The following is an 18,341-nucleotide window of genomic DNA, read 5'->3' as shown; positions in this document are numbered from 1 at the left end:
TTGGCGGCTGTTGCCACGAGCGAGGGAAGTATCCATGCGCAGTTTTGCATCCTCGAGGGCCAAACACAGTACATAAAGACTCGGAAAGCACTGTCTCTCGCCATCGGCTATACCATGTTGCAATAAAGACAAAAATCGGCCATACCATGTTGAATACGCCGGTTCTCGTCCGATCACCGAAGCTAAGCAGCATTGGGCTCGGTCAGTACTTGGGAGGGAGACCACCTGGGAACACCGAGTGCTGATGGCATTTCTTTTGCATTTTTATTCGCCCTTCACGTTTTTTTTTTCTGTCATAGTTGCGCAGTGTCTCAGGCAACTATAGGAGGTGACGTTATTTTGTTATCGATAATACAATCTCATCGGCAACGTGTCCAACGTGTAGTACGTGCGGACGCGAAACTGTGGCAAAACTCGAAGCGAACCCGTGGCGTCTCGGCTGTCATTCTGACGTCTGCCGCGGCGGGTACACTGCAGATTAAACTCTAGCAAAGCCCCAAGATAGCTGGGAGGCCCAGTGTGCGCATAACACTGCGCAGAAGCGCACAATATGCGCCCACCGCACCATGCACCGCACCCACTGCCGGTCCATGTGTAAACAACACAGGCTCGCTCCCGCTGCTCTTTCCGTGCATGCCGCAGTGGTTTAGGTTCGCCAGAACGGCTGAGAAAAGCGCAGGGCAGGTAACTGCACGCTTGGCGGCTGTTGCCACGAGCGAGGGAAGTATCCATGCGCAGTTTTGCATCCTCGAGGGCCAAACACAGTACATAAAGACTCGGAAAGCACTGTCTCTCGCCATCGGCCATACCATGTTGAATACGCCGGTTCTCGTCCGATCACCGAAGCTAAGCAGCATTGGGCTCGGTCAGTACTTGGGAGGGAGACCACCTGGGAACACCGAGTGCTGATGGCATTTCTTTTGCAATTTTATTCGCCCTTCACGTTTTTTTTTTTTCTGTCATAGTTGCGCAGTGTCTCAGGCAACTATAGGAGGTGACGTTATTTTGTTATCGATAATACAATCTCATCGGCAACGTGTCCAACGTGTAGTACGTGCGGACGCGAAACTGTGGCAAAACTCGAAGCGAACCCGTGGCGTCTCGGCTGTCATTCTGACGTCTGCCGCGGCGGGTACACTGCAGATAAAACTCTAGCAAAGCCCCAAGATAGCTGGGAGGTCCAGTGTGCGCATAACACTGCGCAGAAGCGCACAATATGCGCCCACCGCACCATGCACCGCACCCACTGCCGGTCCATGTGTAAACAACACAGGCTCGCTCCCGCTGCTCTTTCCGTGCATGCCGCAGTGGTTTAGGTTCGCCAGAACGGCTGAGAAAAGCGCAGGGCAGGTAACTGCACGCTTGGCGGCTGTTGCCACGAGCGAGGGAAGTATCCATGCGCAGTTTTGCATCCTCGAGGGCCAAACACAGTACATAAAGACTCGGAAAGCACTGTCTCTCGCCATCGGCCATACCATGTTGAATACGCCGGTTCTCGTCCGATCACCGAAGCTAAGCAGCATTGGGCTCGGTCAGTACTTGGGAGGGAGACCACCTGGGAACACCGAGTGCTGATGGCATTTCTTTTGCATTTTTATTCGCCCTTCACGTTTTTTTTTTTTCTGTCATAGTTGCGCAGTGTCTCAGGCAACTATAGGAGGTGACGTTATTTTGTTATCGATAATACAATCTCATCGGCAACGTGTCCAACGTGTAGTACGTGCGGACGCGAAACTGTGGCAAAACTCGAAGCGAACCCGTGGCGTCTCGGCTGTCATTCTGACGTCTGCCGCGGCGGGTACACTGCAGATTAAACTCTAGCAAAGCCCCAAGATAGCTGGGAGGCCCAGTGTGCGCATAACACTGCGCAGAAGCGCACAATATGCGCCCACCGCACCATGCACCGCACCCACTGCCGGTCCATGTGTAAACAACACAGGCTCGCTCCCGCTGCTCTTTCCGTGCATGCCGCAGTGGTTTAGGTTCGCCAGAACGGCTGAGAAAAGCGCAGGGCAGGTAACTGCACGCTTGGCGGCTGTTGCCACGAGCGAGGGAAGTATCCATGCGCAGTTTTGCATCCTCGAGGGCCAAACACAGTACATAAAGACTCGGAAAGCACTGTCTCTCGCCATCGGCCATACCATGTTGAATACGCCGGTTCTCGTCCGATCACCGAAGCTAAGCAGCATTGGGCTCGGTCAGTACTTGGGAGGGAGACCACCTGGGAACACCGAGTGCTGATGGCATTTCTTTTGCATTTTTATTCGCCCTTCACGTTTTTTTTTTTTTCTGTCATAGTTGCGCAGTGTCTCAGGCAACTATAGGAGGTGACGTTATTTTGTTATCGATAATACAATCTCATCGGCAACGTGTCCAACGTGTAGTACGTGCGGACGCGAAACTGTGGCAAAACTCGAAGCGAACCCGTGGCGTCTCGGCTGTCATTCTGACGTCTGCCGCGGCGGGTACACTGCAGATTAAACTCTAGCAAAGCCCCAAGATAGCTGGGAGGCCCAGTGTGCGCATAACACTGCGCAGAAGCGCACAATATGCGCCCACCGCACCATGCACCGCACCCACTGCCGGTCCATGTGTAAACAACACAGGCTCGCTCCCGCTGCTCTTTCCGTGCATGCCGCAGTGGTTTAGGTTCGCCAGAACGGCTGAGAAAAGCGCAGGGCAGGTAACTGCACGCTTGGCGGCTGTTGCCACGAGCGAGGGAAGTATCCATGCGCAGTTTTGCATCCTCGAGGGCCAAACACAGTACATAAAGACTCGGAAAGCACTGTCTCTCGCCATCGGCCATACCATGTTGCAATAAAGACAAAAATCGGCCATACCATGTTGAATACGCCGGTTCTCGTCCGATCACCGAAGCTAAGCAGCATTGGGCTCGGTCAGTACTTGGGAGGGAGACCACCTGGGAACACCGAGTGCTGATGGCATTTCTTTTGCATTTTTATTCGCCCTTCACGTTTTTTTTTTTTCTGTCATAGTTGCGCAGTGTCTCAGGCAACTATAGGAGGTGACGTTATTTTGTTATCGATAATACAATCTCATCGGCAACGTGTCCAACGTGTAGTACGTGCGGACGCGAAACTGTGGCAAAACTCGAAGCGAACCCGTGGCGTCTCGGCTGTCATTCTGACGTCTGCCGCGGCGGGTACACTGCAGATTAAACTCTAGCAAAGCCCCAAGATAGCTGGGAGGCCCAGTGTGCGCATAACACTGCGCAGAAGCGCACAATATGCGCCCACCGCACCATGCACCGCACCCACTGCCGGTCCATGTGTAAACAACACAGGCTCGCTCCCGCTGCTCTTTCCGTGCATGCCGCAGTGGTTTAGGTTCGCCAGAACGGCTGAGAAAAGCGCAGGGCAGGTAACTGCACGCTTGGCGGCTGTTGCCACGAGCGAGGGAAGTATCCATGCGCAGTTTTGCATCCTCGAGGGCCAAACACAGTACATAAAGACTCGGAAAGCACTGTCTCTCGCCATCGGCCATACCATGTTGAATACGCCGGTTCTCGTCCGATCACCGAAGCTAAGCAGCATTGGGCTCGGTCAGTACTTGGGAGGGAGACCACCTGGGAACACCGAGTGCTGATGGCATTTCTTTTGCATTTTTATTCGCCCTTCACGTTTTTTTTTTCTGTCATAGTTGCGCAGTGTCTCAGGCAACTATAGGAGGTGACGTTATTTTGTTATCGATAATACAATCTCATCGGCAACGTGTCCAACGTGTAGTACGTGCGGACGCGAAACTGTGGCAAAACTCGAAGCGAACCCGTGGCGTCTCGGCTGTCATTCTGACGTCTGCCGCGGCGGGTACACTGCAGATTAAACTCTAGCAAAGCCCCAAGATAGCTGGGAGGCCCAGTGTGCGCATAACACTGCGCAGAAGCGCACAATATGCGCCCACCGCACCATGCACCGCACCCACTGCCGGTCCATGTGTAAACAACACAGGCTCGCTCCCGCTGCTCTTTCCGTGCATGCCGCAGTGGTTTAGGTTCGCCAGAACGGCTGAGAAAAGCGCAGGGCAGGTAACTGCACGCTTGGCGGCTGTTGCCACGAGCGAGGGAAGTATCCATGCGCAGTTTTGCATCCTCGAGGGCCAAACACAGTACATAAAGACTCGGAAAGCACTGTCTCTCGCCATCGGCCATACCATGTTGAATACGCCGGTTCTCGTCCGATCACCGAAGCTAAGCAGCATTGGGCTCGGTCAGTACTTGGGAGGGAGACCACCTGGGAACACCGAGTGCTGATGGCATTTCTTTTGCATTTTTATTCGCCCTTCACGTTTTTTTTTTTTTCTGTCATAGTTGCGCAGTGTCTCAGGCAACTATAGGAGGTGACGTTATTTTGTTATCGATAATACAATCTCATCGGCAACGTGTCCAACGTGTAGTACGTGCGGACGCGAAACTGTGGCAAAACTCGAAGCGAACCCGTGGCGTCTCGGCTGTCATTCTGACGTCTGCCGCGGCGGGTACACTGCAGATTAAACTCTAGCAAAGCCCCAAGATAGCTGGGAGGCCCAGTGTGCGCATAACACTGCGCAGAAGCGCACAATATGCGCCCACCGCACCATGCACCGCACCCACTGCCGGTCCATGTGTAAACAACACAGGCTCGCTCCCGCTGCTCTTTCCGTGCATGCCGCAGTGGTTTAGGTTCGCCAGAACGGCTGAGAAAAGCGCAGGGCAGGTAACTGCACGCTTGGCGGCTGTTGCCACGAGCGAGGGAAGTATCCATGCGCAGTTTTGCATCCTCGAGGGCCAAACACAGTACATAAAGACTCGGAAAGCACTGTCTCTCGCCATCGGCCATACCATGTTGAATACGCCGGTTCTCGTCCGATCACCGAAGCTAAGCAGCATTGGGCTCGGTCAGTACTTGGGAGGGAGACCACCTGGGAACACCGAGTGCTGATGGCATTTCTTTTGCATTTTTATTCGCCCTTCACGTTTTTTTTTTTTTCTGTCATAGTTGCGCAGTGTCTCAGGCAACTATAGGAGGTGACGTTATTTTGTTATCGATAATACAATCTCATCGGCAACGTGTCCAACGTGTAGTACGTGCGGACGCGAAACTGTGGCAAAACTCGAAGCGAACCCGTGGCGTCTCGGCTGTCATTCTGACGTCTGCCGCGGCGGGTACACTGCAGATTAAACTCTAGCAAAGCCCCAAGATAGCTGGGAGGCCCAGTGTGCGCATAACACTGCGCAGAAGCGCACAATATGCGCCCACCGCACCATGCACCGCACCCACTGCCGGTCCATGTGTAAACAACACAGGCTCGCTCCCGCTGCTCTTTCCGTGCATGCCGCAGTGGTTTAGGTTCGCCAGAACGGCTGAGAAAAGCGCAGGGCAGGTAACTGCACGCTTGGCGGCTGTTGCCACGAGCGAGGGAAGTATCCATGCGCAGTTTTGCATCCTCGAGGGCCAAACACAGTACATAAAGACTCGGAAAGCACTGTCTCTCGCCATCGGCCATACCATGTTGAATACGCCGGTTCTCGTCCGATCACCGAAGCTAAGCAGCATTGGGCTCGGTCAGTACTTGGGAGGGAGACCACCTGGGAACACCGAGTGCTGATGGCATTTCTTTTGCATTTTTATTCGCCCTTCACGTTTTTTTTTTTCTGTCATAGTTGCGCAGTGTCTCAGGCAACTATAGGAGGTGACGTTATTTTGTTATCGATAATACAATCTCATCGGCAACGTGTCCAACGTGTAGTACGTGCGGACGCGAAACTGTGGCAAAACTCGAAGCGAACCCGTGGCGTCTCGGCTGTCATTCTGACGTCTGCCGCGGCGGGTACACTGCAGATTAAACTCTAGCAAAGCCCCAAGATAGCTGGGAGGCCCAGTGTGCGCATAACACTGCGCAGAAGCGCACAATATGCGCCCACCGCACCATGCACCGCACCCACTGCCGGTCCATGTGTAAACAACACAGGCTCGCTCCCGCTGCTCTTTCCGTGCATGCCGCAGTGGTTTAGGTTCGCCAGAACGGCTGAGAAAAGCGCAGGGCAGGTAACTGCACGCTTGGCGGCTGTTGCCACGAGCGAGGGAAGTATCCATGCGCAGTTTTGCATCCTCGAGGGCCAAACACAGTACATAAAGACTCGGAAAGCACTGTCTCTCGCCATCGGCCATACCATGTTGAATACGCCGGTTCTCGTCCGATCACCGAAGCTAAGCAGCATTGGGCTCGGTCAGTACTTGGGAGGGAGACCACCTGGGAACACCGAGTGCTGATGGCATTTCTTTTGCATTTTTATTCGCCCTTCACGTTTTTTTTTTTTCTGTCATAGTTGCGCAGTGTCTCAGGCAACTATAGGAGGTGACGTTATTTTGTTATCGATAATACAATCTCATCGGCAACGTGTCCAACGTGTAGTACGTGCGGACGCGAAACTGTGGCAAAACTCGAAGCGAACCCGTGGCGTCTCGGCTGTCATTCTGACGTCTGCCGCGGCGGGTACACTGCAGATTAAACTCTAGCAAAGCCCCAAGATAGCTGGGAGGCCCAGTGTGCGCATAACACTGCGCAGAAGCGCACAATATGCGCCCACCGCACCATGCACCGCACCCACTGCCGGTCCATGTGTAAACAACACAGGCTCGCTCCCGCTGCTCTTTCCGTGCATGCCGCAGTGGTTTAGGTTCGCCAGAACGGCTGAGAAAAGCGCAGGGCAGGTAACTGCACGCTTGGCGGCTGTTGCCACGAGCGAGGGAAGTATCCATGCGCAGTTTTGCATCCTCGAGGGCCAAACACAGTACATAAAGACTCGGAAAGCACTGTCTCTCGCCATCGGCCATACCATGTTGAATACGCCGGTTCTCGTCCGATCACCGAAGCTAAGCAGCATTGGGCTCGGTCAGTACTTGGGAGGGAGACCACCTGGGAACACCGAGTGCTGATGGCATTTCTTTTGCATTTTTATTCGCCCTTCACGTTTTTTTTTTTTCTGTCATAGTTGCGCAGTGTCTCAGGCAACTATAGGAGGTGACGTTATTTTGTTATCGATAATACAATCTCATCGGCAACGTGTCCAACGTGTAGTACGTGCGGACGCGAAACTGTGGCAAAACTCGAAGCGAACCCGTGGCGTCTCGGCTGTCATTCTGACGTCTGCCGCGGCGGGTACACTGCAGATTAAACTCTAGCAAAGCCCCAAGATAGCTGGGAGGCCCAGTGTGCGCATAACACTGCGCAGAAGCGCACAATATGCGCCCACCGCACCATGCACCGCACCCACTGCCGGTCCATGTGTAAACAACACAGGCTCGCTCCCGCTGCTCTTTCCGTGCATGCCGCAGTGGTTTAGGTTCGCCAGAACGGCTGAGAAAAGCGCAGGGCAGGTAACTGCACGCTTGGCGGCTGTTGCCACGAGCGAGGGAAGTATCCATGCGCAGTTTTGCATCCTCGAGGGCCAAACACAGTACATAAAGACTCGGAAAGCACTGTCTCTCGCCATCGGCCATACCATGTTGCAATAAAGACAAAAATCGGCCATACCATGTTGAATACGCCGGTTCTCGTCCGATCACCGAAGCTAAGCAGCATTGGGCTCGGTCAGTACTTGGGAGGGAGACCACCTGGGAACACCGAGTGCTGATGGCATTTCTTTTGCATTTTTATTCGCCCTTCACGTTTTTTTTTTTTCTGTCATAGTTGCGCAGTGTCTCAGGCAACTATAGGAGGTGACGTTATTTTGTTATCGATAATACAATCTCATCGGCAACGTGTCCAACGTGTAGTACGTGCGGACGCGAAACTGTGGCAAAACTCGAAGCGAACCCGTGGCGTCTCGGCTGTCACTCTGACGTCTGCCGCGGCGGGTACACTGCAGATTAAACTCTAGCAAAGCCCCAAGATAGCTGGGAGGCCCAGTGTGCGCATAACACTGCGCAGAAGCGCACAATATGCGCCCACCGCACCATGCACCGCACCCACTGCCGGTCCATGTGTAAACAACACAGGCTCGCTCCCGCTGCTCTTTCCGTGCATGCCGCAGTGGTTTAGGTTCGCCAGAACGGCTGAGAAAAGCGCAGGGCAGGTAACTGCACGCTTGGCGGCTGTTGCCACGAGCGAGGGAAGTATCCATGCGCAGTTTTGCATCCTCGAGGGCCAAACACAGTACATAAAGACTCGGAAAGCACTGTCTCTCGCCATCGGCCATACCATGTTGAATACGCCGGTTCTCGTCCGATCACCGAAGCTAAGCAGCATTGGGCTCGGTCAGTACTTGGGAGGGAGACCACCTGGGAACACCGAGTGCTGATGGCATTTCTTTTGCATTTTTATTCGCCCTTCACGTTTTTTTTTTTCTGTCATAGTTGCGCAGTGTCTCAGGCAACTATAGGAGGTGACGTTATTTTGTTATCGATAATACAATCTCATCGGCAACGTGTCCAACGTGTAGTACGTGCGGACGCGAAACTGTGGCAAAACTCGAAGCGAACCCGTGGCGTCTCGGCTGTCATTCTGACGTCTGCCGCGGCGGGTACACTGCAGATTAAACTCTAGCAAAGCCCCAAGATAGTTGGGAGGCCCAGTGTGCGCATAACACTGCGCAGAAGCGCACAATATGCGCCCACCGCACCATGCACCGCACCCACTGCCGGTCCATGTGTAAACAACACAGGCTCGCTCCCGCTGCTCTTTCCGTGCATGCCGCAGTGGTTTAGGTTCGCCAGAACGGCTGAGAAAAGCGCAGGGCAGGTAACTGCACGCTTGGCGGCTGTTGCCACGAGCGAGGGAAGTATCCATGCGCAGTTTTGCATCCTCGAGGGCCAAACACAGTACATAAAGACTCGGAAAGCACTGTCTCTCGCCATCGGCCATACCATGTTGAATACGCCGGTTCTCGTCCGATCACCGAAGCTAAGCAGCATTGGGCTCGGTCAGTACTTGGGAGGGAGACCACCTGGGAACACCGAGTGCTGATGGCATTTCTTTTGCATTTTTATTCGCCCTTCACGTTTTTTTTTTTCTGTCATAGTTGCGCAGTGTCTCAGGCAACTATAGGAGGTGACGTTATTTTGTTATCGATAATACAATCTCATCGGCAACGTGTCCAACGTGTAGTACGTGCGGACGCGAAACTGTGGCAAAACTCGAAGCGAACCCGTGGCGTCTCGGCTGTCATTCTGACGTCTGCCGCGGCGGGTACACTGCAGATTAAACTCTAGCAAAGCCCCAAGATAGCTGGGAGGCCCAGTGTGCGCATAACACTGCGCAGAAGCGCACAATATGCGCCCACCGCACCATGCACCGCACCCACTGCCGGTCCATGTGTAAACAACACAGGCTCGCTCCCGCTGCTCTTTCCGTGCATGCCGCAGTGGTTTAGGTTCGCCAGAACGGCTGAGAAAAGCGCAGGGCAGGTAACTGCACGCTTGGCGGCTGTTGCCACGAGCGAGGGAAGTATCCATGCGCAGTTTTGCATCCTCGAGGGCCAAACACAGTACATAAAGACTCGGAAAGCACTGTCTCTCGCCATCGGCCATACCATGTTGAATACGCCGGTTCTCGTCCGATCACCGAAGCTAAGCAGCATTGGGCTCGGTCAGTACTTGGGAGGGAGACCACCTGGGAACACCGAGTGCTGATGGCATTTCTTTTGCATTTTTATTCGCCCTTCACGTTTTTTTTTTTTTCTGTCATAGTTGCGCAGTGTCTCAGGCAACTATAGGAGGTGACGTTATTTTGTTATCGATAATACAATCTCATCGGCAACGTGTCCAACGTGTAGTACGTGCGGACGCGAAACTGTGGCAAAACTCGAAGCGAACCCGTGGCGTCTCGGCTGTCATTCTGACGTCTGCCGCGGCGGGTACACTGCAGATTAAACTCTAGCAAAGCCCCAAGATAGCTGGGAGGCCCAGTGTGCGCATAACACTGCGCAGAAGCGCACAATATGCGCCCACCGCACCATGCACCGCACCCACTGCCGGTCCATGTGTAAACAACACAGGCTCGCTCCCGCTGCTCTTTCCGTGCATGCCGCAGTGGTTTAGGTTCGCCAGAACGGCTGAGAAAAGCGCAGGGCAGGTAACTGCACGCTTGGCGGCTGTTGCCACGAGCGAGGGAAGTATCCATGCGCAGTTTTGCATCCTCGAGGGCCAAACACAGTACATAAAGACTCGGAAAGCACTGTCTCTCGCCATCGGCCATACCATGTTGAATACGCCGGTTCTCGTCCGATCACCGAAGCTAAGCAGCATTGGGCTCGGTCAGTACTTGGGAGGGAGACCACCTGGGAACACCGAGTGCTGATGGCATTTCTTTTGCATTTTTATTCGCCCTTCACGTTTTTTTTTTCTGTCATAGTTGCGCAGTGTCTCAGGCAACTATAGGAGGTGACGTTATTTTGTTATCGATAATACAATCTCATCGGCAACGTGTCCAACGTGTAGTACGTGCGGACGCGAAACTGTGGCAAAACTCGAAGCGAACCCGTGGCGTCTCGGCTGTCATTCTGACGTCTGCCGCGGCGGGTACACTGCAGATTAAACTCTAGCAAAGCCCCAAGATAGCTGGGAGGCCCAGTGTGCGCATAACACTGCGCAGAAGCGCACAATATGCGCCCACCGCACCATGCACCGCACCCACTGCCGGTCCATGTGTAAACAACACAGGCTCGCTCCCGCTGCTCTTTCCGTGCATGCCGCAGTGGTTTAGGTTCGCCAGAACGGCTGAGAAAAGCGCAGGGCAGGTAACTGCACGCTTGGCGGCTGTTGCCACGAGCGAGGGAAGTATCCATGCGCAGTTTTGCATCCTCGAGGGCCAAACACAGTACATAAAGACTCGGAAAGCACTGTCTCTCGCCATCGGCCATACCATGTTGAATACGCCGGTTCTCGTCCGATCACCGAAGCTAAGCAGCATTGGGCTCGGTCAGTACTTGGGAGGGAGACCACCTGGGAACACCGAGTGCTGATGGCATTTCTTTTGCATTTTTATTCGCCCTTCACGTTTTTTTTTTTCTGTCATAGTTGCGCAGTGTCTCAGGCAACTATAGGAGGTGACGTTATTTTGTTATCGATAATACAATCTCATCGGCAACGTGTCCAACGTGTAGTACGTGCGGACGCGAAACTGTGGCAAAACTCGAAGCGAACCCGTGGCGTCTCGGCTGTCATTCTGACGTCTGCCGCGGCGGGTACACTGCAGATTAAACTCTAGCAAAGCCCCAAGATAGCTGGGAGGCCCAGTGTGCGCATAACACTGCGCAGAAGCGCACAATATGCGCCCACCGCACCATGCACCGCACCCACTGCCGGTCCATGTGTAAACAACACAGGCTCGCTCCCGCTGCTCTTTCCGTGCATGCCGCAGTGGTTTAGGTTCGCCAGAACGGCTGAGAAAAGCGCAGGGCAGGTAACTGCACGCTTGGCGGCTGTTGCCACGAGCGAGGGAAGTATCCATGCGCAGTTTTGCATCCTCGAGGGCCAAACACAGTACATAAAGACTCGGAAAGCACTGTCTCTCGCCATCGGCCATACCATGTTGAATACGCCGGTTCTCGTCCGATCACCGAAGCTAAGCAGCATTGGGCTCGGTCAGTACTTGGGAGGGAGACCACCTGGGAACACCGAGTGCTGATGGCATTTCTTTTGCATTTTTATTCGCCCTTCACGTTTTTTTTTTTTCTGTCATAGTTGCGCAGTGTCTCAGGCAACTATAGGAGGTGACGTTATTTTGTTATCGATAATACAATCTCATCGGCAACGTGTCCAACGTGTAGTACGTGCGGACGCGAAACTGTGGCAAAACTCGAAGCGAACCCGTGGCGTCTCGGCTGTCATTCTGACGTCTGCCGCGGCGGGTACACTGCAGATTAAACTCTAGCAAAGCCCCAAGATAGCTGGGAGGCCCAGTGTGCGCATAACACTGCGCAGAAGCGCACAATATGCGCCCACCGCACCATGCACCGCACCCACTGCCGGTCCATGTGTAAACAACACAGGCTCGCTCCCGCTGCTCTTTCCGTGCATGCCGCAGTGGTTTAGGTTCGCCAGAACGGCTGAGAAAAGCGCAGGGCAGGTAACTGCACGCTTGGCGGCTGTTGCCACGAGCGAGGGAAGTATCCATGCGCAGTTTTGCATCCTCGAGGGCCAAACACAGTACATAAAGACTCGGAAAGCACTGTCTCTCGCCATCGGCCATACCATGTTTTTAGAAAGAAAGGAATTATTTTTACCTTGGGGATCCAACTGTTTAATTTGCAGAAAGCCGGAAACAATAGACCATGTATTTTTGCACTGTTGGGAAGGGGTTTATTTTTGGGATGTTTTGCAGCGAACCTTAAAGAAAGAATTTCCACTAGACCCGTATGGCATCCGGTACTTATGTGTTGAAAATGAGGATGGGGTGCCTTTTGACTTAATAATGCTTACAGGCCTCCACTGTATATGGCGCTCCAGAATGGCGGGCTACCATTGTGACAGAGACGCAAGACCTGCTAGAATTTATTTCCGCGAAAGCATGGACATGTTTCTCGCCATTCAGAAAGCCGCTGCGGAGCCTCCGGAGTGGCTCTCTAGACTAGAGCCGCTCTGTACATTGCGTGAGTTTTAATTTGACGAAGCCAGATGCATGCTGGCTGACCACGAGTCATATGTATATAGCGTTTATTGTCTTTTGTTGATTGTTTGTGTTGTGAAATTTTCTGTGTCAAAGCCAGGCAATAAAGAAAAAAATCGGCCATACCATGTTGAATACGCCGGTTCTCGTCCGATCACCGAAGCTAAGCAGCATTGGGCTCGGTCAGTACTTGGGAGGGAGACCACCTGGGAACACCGAGTGCTGATGGCATTTCTTTTGCATTTTTATTCGCCCTTCACGTTTTTTTTTTTCTGTCATAGTTGCGCAGTGTCTCAGGCAACTATAGGAGGTGACGTTATTTTGTTATCGATAATACAATCTCATCGGCAACGTGTCCAACGTGTAGTACGTGCGGACGCGAAACTGTGGCAAAACTCGAAGCGAACCCGTGGCGTCTCGGCTGTCATTCTGACGTCTGCCGCGGCGGGTACACTGCAGATTAAACTCTAGCAAAGCCCCAAGATAGCTGGGAGGCCCAGTGTGCGCATAACACTGCGCAGAAGCGCACAATATGCGCCCACCGCACCATGCACCGCACCCACTGCCGGTCCATGTGTAAACAACACAGGCTCGCTCCCGCTGCTCTTTCCGTGCATGCCGCAGTGGTTTAGGTTCGCCAGAACGGCTGAGAAAAGCGCAGGGCAGGTAACTGCACGCTTGGCGGCTGTTGCCACGAGCGAGGGAAGTATCCATGCGCAGTTTTGCATCCTCGAGGGCCAAACACAGTACATAAAGACTCGGAAAGCACTGTCTCTCGCCATCGGCCATACCATGTTGAATACGCCGGTTCTCGTCCGATCACCGAAGCTAAGCAGCATTGGGCTCGGTCAGTACTTGGGAGGGAGACCACCTGGGAACACCGAGTGCTGATGGCATTTCTTTTGCATTTTTATTCGCCCTTCACGTTTTTTTTTTTTTCTGTCATAGTTGCGCAGTGTCTCAGGCAACTATAGGAGGTGACGTTATTTTGTTATCGATAATACAATCTCATCGGCAACGTGTCCAACGTGTAGTACGTGCGGACGCGAAACTGTGGCAAAACTCGAAGCGAACCCGTGGCGTCTCGGCTGTCATTCTGACGTCTGCCGCGGCGGGTACACTGCAGATTAAACTCTAGCAAAGCCCCAAGATAGCTGGGAGGCCCAGTGTGCGCATAACACTGCGCAGAAGCGCACAATATGCGCCCACCGCACCATGCACCGCACCCACTGCCGGTCCATGTGTAAACAACACAGGCTCGCTCCCGCTGCTCTTTCCGTGCATGCCGCAGTGGTTTAGGTTCGCCAGAACGGCTGAGAAAAGCGCAGGGCAGGTAACTGCACGCTTGGCGGCTGTTGCCACGAGCGAGGGAAGTATCCATGCGCAGTTTTGCATCCTCGAGGGCCAAACACAGTACATAAAGACTCGGAAAGCACTGTCTCTCGCCATCGGCCATACCATGTTGAATACGCCGGTTCTCGTCCGATCACCGAAGCTAAGCAGCATTGGGCTCGGTCAGTACTTGGGAGGGAGACCACCTGGGAACACCGAGTGCTGATGGCATTTCTTTTGCATTTTTATTCGCCCTTCACGTTTTTTTTTTTTCTGTCATAGTTGCGCAGTGTCTCAGGCAACTATAGGAGGTGACGTTATTTTGTTATCGATAATACAATCTCATCGGCAACGTGTCCAACGTGTAGTACGTGCGGACGCGAAACTGTGGCAAAACTCGAAGCGAACCCGTGGCGTCTCGGCTGTCATTCTGACGTCTGCCGCGGCGGGTACACTGCAGATTAAACTCTAGCAAAGCCCCAAGATAGCTGGGAGGCCCAGTGTGCGCATAACACTGCGCAGAAGCGCACAATATGCGCCCACCGCACCATGCACCGCACCCACTGCCGGTCCATGTGTAAACAACACAGGCTCGCTCCCGCTGCTCTTTCCGTGCATGCCGCAGTGGTTTAGGTTCGCCAAAACGGCTGAGAAAAGCGCAGGGCAGGTAACTGCACGCTTGGCGGCTGTTGCCACGAGCGAGGGAAGTATCCATGCGCAGTTTTGCATCCTCGAGGGCCAAACACAGTACATAAAGACTCGGAAAGCACTGTCTCTCGCCATCGGCCATACCATGTTGAATACGCCGGTTCTCGTCCGATCACCGAAGCTAAGCAGCATTGGGCTCGGTCAGTACTTGGGAGGGAGACCACCTGGGAACACCGAGTGCTGATGGCATTTCTTTTGCATTTTTATTCGCCCTTCACGTTTTTTTTTTTTTCTGTCATAGTTGCGCAGTGTCTCAGGCAACTATAGGAGGTGACGTTATTTTGTTATCGATAATACAATCTCATCGGCAACGTGTCCAACGTGTAGTACGTGCGGACGCGAAACTGTGGCAAAACTCGAAGCGAACCCGTGGCGTCTCGGCTGTCATTCTGACGTCTGCCGCGGCGGGTACACTGCAGATTAAACTCTAGCAAAGCCCCAAGATAGCTGGGAGGCCCAGTGTGCGCATAACACTGCGCAGAAGCGCACAATATGCGCCCACCGCACCATGCACCGCACCCACTGCCGGTCCATGTGTAAACAACACAGGCTCGCTCCCGCTGCTCTTTCCGTGCATGCCGCAGTGGTTTAGGTTCGCCAGAACGGCTGAGAAAAGCGCAGGGCAGGTAACTGCACGCTTGGCGGCTGTTGCCACGAGCGAGGGAAGTATCCATGCGCAGTTTTGCATCCTCGAGGGCCAAACACAGTACATAAAGACTCGGAAAGCACTGTCTCTCGCCATCGGCCATACCATGTCATTCTACTTCCAGCCACCGTGAGTGACGGACGCAGAATCATGGGCTCCCACGGAGCGGCGATAGCGGCCGTTGCCGGCCGCGGAAACAGGTTTTCCAGCGAAGCTGATAAGGAATACGAGATCGTTCTGCCTACCCTGCCCACCGGACGTGTTGTTTTAAACACGGTTTTTCTGCACGGCGACGTGCGTGTGCGACCCTACAGGGTCGAAGACTTCAGGGACGCCCTCGCCAACGTTGGTGCGCTCCCCGACGTCGTGGCGTTGGGGGCGTACCAGATAAACCACGTGTGGGCGGTGACCTTCAGCAGCGCTGACGCCGCAAAGAAACTGGCCGCCATGAAGGAGCTGGAAGTCAAGGGACGCCGCTGCATCGTTTTTGACCCAGAGGACCACCAGGTCAAGCTGCGACTGCACTGGATGCTTCACGGCGTCGCCGACGAGGACATCCGTACGGCATTCGCGGCGTTCGGCAACGTGACCGAAGTCACCCGGGAGCGTTGGCGCGTCGCCGGCATGAAGGAGAAGGGGTCCACCACGAGGACCGTGCTCCTCAAACTGAAGCCAGGCGTGAAGGTGGATGACCTGCCCCACCAGGTACGAGTCGCTGGCGAGTTGGCTCTCGTGGTGGTGCCAGGGCGGCCGATGCAGTGCCTGCGCTGCAGCGGCACGGGGCACGTGCGCCGTGATTGTAAGGTGCCCAGGTGCTCGAAGTGCCGTCGCTATGGACACTCCGAGGCTGACTGCGTGCGCACCTACGCGTCGGCTACAGGGCGTGTAGCGGCGAGCGACTCCGCAGAGCTCATGGATGTCGTCGAGGCGGAGGAAGCAGCCAGCGGCATCGACGACACGGGCAAAACGGCGGGGGTTGAACCAGCTGTCTCGAGCAGCAACGCCGACGGGGCTGGCGCACAGGAGAGCGCGTCGCTAACTACTGACCTCTCTTCGACGCCTGTGGAGACGCCCAAAGAAAACCCGAGCCCGCCAGAGCACGTGGACGTGGAAACAAAGGCGGCCAGCGAGAACCGCGACGAGAAGGCCGACGCCCGCGTGAACACCGGCGTGACCACCCCTGCGAAGCGTCCGCACACCGAGACCAAGGCCGACGGGGAGAAGGCAGCGGATTCCAGCGTGGAGGAACCGCCGACAAAGACGCCCCAAGCACGACGACCCAGTCTGCGACCGCGCCCGAAGGTTCCGGATGACAGGCGTGGCGGCGGCAAGGCGCCGCCTGACCAGGTCCATGTGCTCGCGCCGGATGACACCGGCGGCGACGGCATCGTCTAGCGACATGCTAGGCGCGGGAGGTAAGCACCATGCTTTCGGTCCCTTCTTCTTAAGTTGAAATGGCTTCCGCAACTCCGTTCAAAGTCGCTACCTTAAATGTCAGAGGCCTGGCAGGCAAAAGAAAACAAAGCCAGCTGTACCGACTTATAACGGAGCAAGACATTGATATATTAGCAGTGCAGGAAACTAAAGTCGATGGTGAGGAAGAGACCGGGAGCATGGTGCGGCGTTTCACGTCTAGATATTTTGCCGTTGTCAGCCATGCGGTGGGCACATCGGCAGGTTGTATTCTGTTTGTCAAGAAGTTGCCGGGGCTAGAGGTACACGGTCATTATTCGTGTTTGTCGGGTCGATACGTGTCCATAGATTTTTCACTGTGCAACACTGACTGGCGCATTGTTTGCCTGTACGCTCCTAATTCGGTTGATGGCCGAGCCACGTTTTTTGAAAGTGTCCAAGAACGGCTTCGCACGGACAGACAGCTGATTGTTATGGGCGATTATAACTGTGTTCTTAGCGCGCGCGACAAGACAAGTGTCCGAAATTTCCGAGATAAGAGCACTCAAGTGTTGTTGCGAGTGATTGTGAACTGCAACCTCGAGGATGTCGCTGAGTGTCTTGAAGGAGCGCGTGCTGTAAAGTACACACGATTCGAGGGCTCAAGTCACGCACGGCTAGACCGCATTTATGCATCCGCGGATACTGTACCTAAATGCAATAGTTATGGAGTAGTGCCGGTTTCATTTTCTGACCACTGTTTAGTTCAATGTTGCATAGGAATTGTTAAGAAGGGGAATGTTTTTTCGTGGGAAATGTGGAAGTTAAACGACAAACTACTTCAGGACGAATTTTATAACCAAGCTGTAAGGGAAGAAATAGCAAAAATAGAACCAAGTAGCAACATGAGGATTTGGCAGCAGTGGGAGCTCACTAAAGAAACTTTAAAATTAAAAGCAATAGAAAGAGCCACCTGTATACGTCATGAAGCAAAAAAAGAGGAAATGGAGCTAAAGGCACTGCTTCAGAAGATGATAAAACAGGAATGCCGAGCGCCTGGTACATGGATAGAAGACATAAGAAAAACCAAACAAAAGTTACAGCTTATCGAAGAAGAACGTTATCGGGGAGCGCTGGTGAGGGCAAGGGCAGAAGACATGGCTGCAGGGGAAGCGCCAACGAAACGAGCGCTTGGTTTAGAAAAAGCCCGTGCCGAAAGAAACCACATAAACGAAATAGAATGGAGAGGTGTTTCAAAAACGGACATCGATCATATCAAAGCAGCTTTTTTCGAGCATTATCAGGCGCTCTTCGCATTGCATCCGGTAGATGTTGTCACATTTAAGGAGGCGTTTCTGGCCGAGATGCCGCGCCTGGACGACGAAACTAAAGACAGATTAGAGCAGGCGATAACTCAATTGGAAGTTGAGCAGGCAATAGATAGTTTAAACCCTGGTAAGTCGCCTGGACCGGACGGGTTCAGCGCGGCATTCTACAAAGAATTTAAAAATGTAATTTCCCCGGTCTTGCAGGTAATCTTTAATGAAGCCTATAAAGTAAAAGCACTGCCTCCGTCCTATGGGTCGTCCCATACTGTGCTTATTCCCAAGACGGACGACATAGACAGATTACGATTGGTAACAGCATACCGACCCAT

General features: G+C 53.7%; 18 non-coding genes and 4 pseudogenes across 18 annotated transcripts; all 22 read left to right on the top strand.

Moving 5' to 3' along the window:
* Positions 1-131: 131 nt before the first annotated feature.
* On the top strand, positions 132-250 carry LOC149369179 (5S ribosomal RNA; annotated as a pseudogene).
* Positions 251-795: 545 nt separating this feature from the next.
* Positions 796-914, top strand: LOC149369178 (5S ribosomal RNA). The gene has a single exon (XR_016287445.1). It is a non-coding gene; the product is annotated as a 5S ribosomal RNA (ribosomal RNA).
* A 547-nt stretch (positions 915-1,461) lies between these two features.
* LOC149369177 (5S ribosomal RNA) lies at positions 1,462-1,580 on the top strand. Its single transcript, XR_016287443.1, has one exon. It is a non-coding gene; the product is annotated as a 5S ribosomal RNA (ribosomal RNA).
* Positions 1,581-2,127: 547 nt separating this feature from the next.
* On the top strand, positions 2,128-2,246 carry LOC149369176 (5S ribosomal RNA). Its single transcript, XR_016287442.1, has one exon. It is a non-coding gene; the product is annotated as a 5S ribosomal RNA (ribosomal RNA).
* Positions 2,247-2,826: 580 nt separating this feature from the next.
* On the top strand, positions 2,827-2,945 carry LOC149369175 (5S ribosomal RNA; annotated as a pseudogene).
* A 547-nt stretch (positions 2,946-3,492) lies between these two features.
* Positions 3,493-3,611, top strand: LOC149369174 (5S ribosomal RNA). Its single transcript, XR_016287441.1, has one exon. It is a non-coding gene; the product is annotated as a 5S ribosomal RNA (ribosomal RNA).
* Positions 3,612-4,156: 545 nt separating this feature from the next.
* On the top strand, positions 4,157-4,275 carry LOC149369173 (5S ribosomal RNA). The gene has a single exon (XR_016287439.1). It is a non-coding gene; the product is annotated as a 5S ribosomal RNA (ribosomal RNA).
* A 548-nt stretch (positions 4,276-4,823) lies between these two features.
* Positions 4,824-4,942, top strand: LOC149369172 (5S ribosomal RNA). The gene has a single exon (XR_016287438.1). It is a non-coding gene; the product is annotated as a 5S ribosomal RNA (ribosomal RNA).
* Positions 4,943-5,490: 548 nt separating this feature from the next.
* LOC149369171 (5S ribosomal RNA) lies at positions 5,491-5,609 on the top strand. The gene has a single exon (XR_016287436.1). It is a non-coding gene; the product is annotated as a 5S ribosomal RNA (ribosomal RNA).
* A 546-nt stretch (positions 5,610-6,155) lies between these two features.
* On the top strand, positions 6,156-6,274 carry LOC149369170 (5S ribosomal RNA). Its single transcript, XR_016287435.1, has one exon. It is a non-coding gene; the product is annotated as a 5S ribosomal RNA (ribosomal RNA).
* A 547-nt stretch (positions 6,275-6,821) lies between these two features.
* Positions 6,822-6,940, top strand: LOC149369169 (5S ribosomal RNA). Its single transcript, XR_016287434.1, has one exon. It is a non-coding gene; the product is annotated as a 5S ribosomal RNA (ribosomal RNA).
* A 579-nt stretch (positions 6,941-7,519) lies between these two features.
* Positions 7,520-7,638, top strand: LOC149369168 (5S ribosomal RNA; annotated as a pseudogene).
* Positions 7,639-8,185: 547 nt separating this feature from the next.
* On the top strand, positions 8,186-8,304 carry LOC149369167 (5S ribosomal RNA). The gene has a single exon (XR_016287433.1). It is a non-coding gene; the product is annotated as a 5S ribosomal RNA (ribosomal RNA).
* A 546-nt stretch (positions 8,305-8,850) lies between these two features.
* Positions 8,851-8,969, top strand: LOC149369166 (5S ribosomal RNA). Its single transcript, XR_016287432.1, has one exon. It is a non-coding gene; the product is annotated as a 5S ribosomal RNA (ribosomal RNA).
* A 546-nt stretch (positions 8,970-9,515) lies between these two features.
* Positions 9,516-9,634, top strand: LOC149369165 (5S ribosomal RNA). The gene has a single exon (XR_016287431.1). It is a non-coding gene; the product is annotated as a 5S ribosomal RNA (ribosomal RNA).
* Positions 9,635-10,182: 548 nt separating this feature from the next.
* On the top strand, positions 10,183-10,301 carry LOC149369164 (5S ribosomal RNA). The gene has a single exon (XR_016287430.1). It is a non-coding gene; the product is annotated as a 5S ribosomal RNA (ribosomal RNA).
* A 545-nt stretch (positions 10,302-10,846) lies between these two features.
* On the top strand, positions 10,847-10,965 carry LOC149369163 (5S ribosomal RNA). Its single transcript, XR_016287429.1, has one exon. It is a non-coding gene; the product is annotated as a 5S ribosomal RNA (ribosomal RNA).
* Positions 10,966-11,511: 546 nt separating this feature from the next.
* Positions 11,512-11,630, top strand: LOC149369162 (5S ribosomal RNA). The gene has a single exon (XR_016287428.1). It is a non-coding gene; the product is annotated as a 5S ribosomal RNA (ribosomal RNA).
* A 1,088-nt stretch (positions 11,631-12,718) lies between these two features.
* On the top strand, positions 12,719-12,837 carry LOC149369161 (5S ribosomal RNA; annotated as a pseudogene).
* Positions 12,838-13,383: 546 nt separating this feature from the next.
* Positions 13,384-13,502, top strand: LOC149369160 (5S ribosomal RNA). Its single transcript, XR_016287427.1, has one exon. It is a non-coding gene; the product is annotated as a 5S ribosomal RNA (ribosomal RNA).
* A 548-nt stretch (positions 13,503-14,050) lies between these two features.
* LOC149369159 (5S ribosomal RNA) lies at positions 14,051-14,169 on the top strand. The gene has a single exon (XR_016287425.1). It is a non-coding gene; the product is annotated as a 5S ribosomal RNA (ribosomal RNA).
* Positions 14,170-14,716: 547 nt separating this feature from the next.
* LOC149369158 (5S ribosomal RNA) lies at positions 14,717-14,835 on the top strand. The gene has a single exon (XR_016287424.1). It is a non-coding gene; the product is annotated as a 5S ribosomal RNA (ribosomal RNA).
* The last annotated feature ends 3,506 nt before the right edge of the window (positions 14,836-18,341 follow it).

Source organism: Amblyomma mixtum, chromosome 1 (assembly GCF_055824585.1).
Source record: "Amblyomma mixtum isolate Tamu chromosome 1, ASM5582458v1, whole genome shotgun sequence".
NCBI lineage: Eukaryota > Metazoa > Arthropoda > Arachnida > Ixodida > Ixodidae > Amblyomma > Amblyomma mixtum.
Note: the sequence above shows the minus strand (reverse complement) of the source record. Positions and strands in the feature narration are given on the sequence as shown.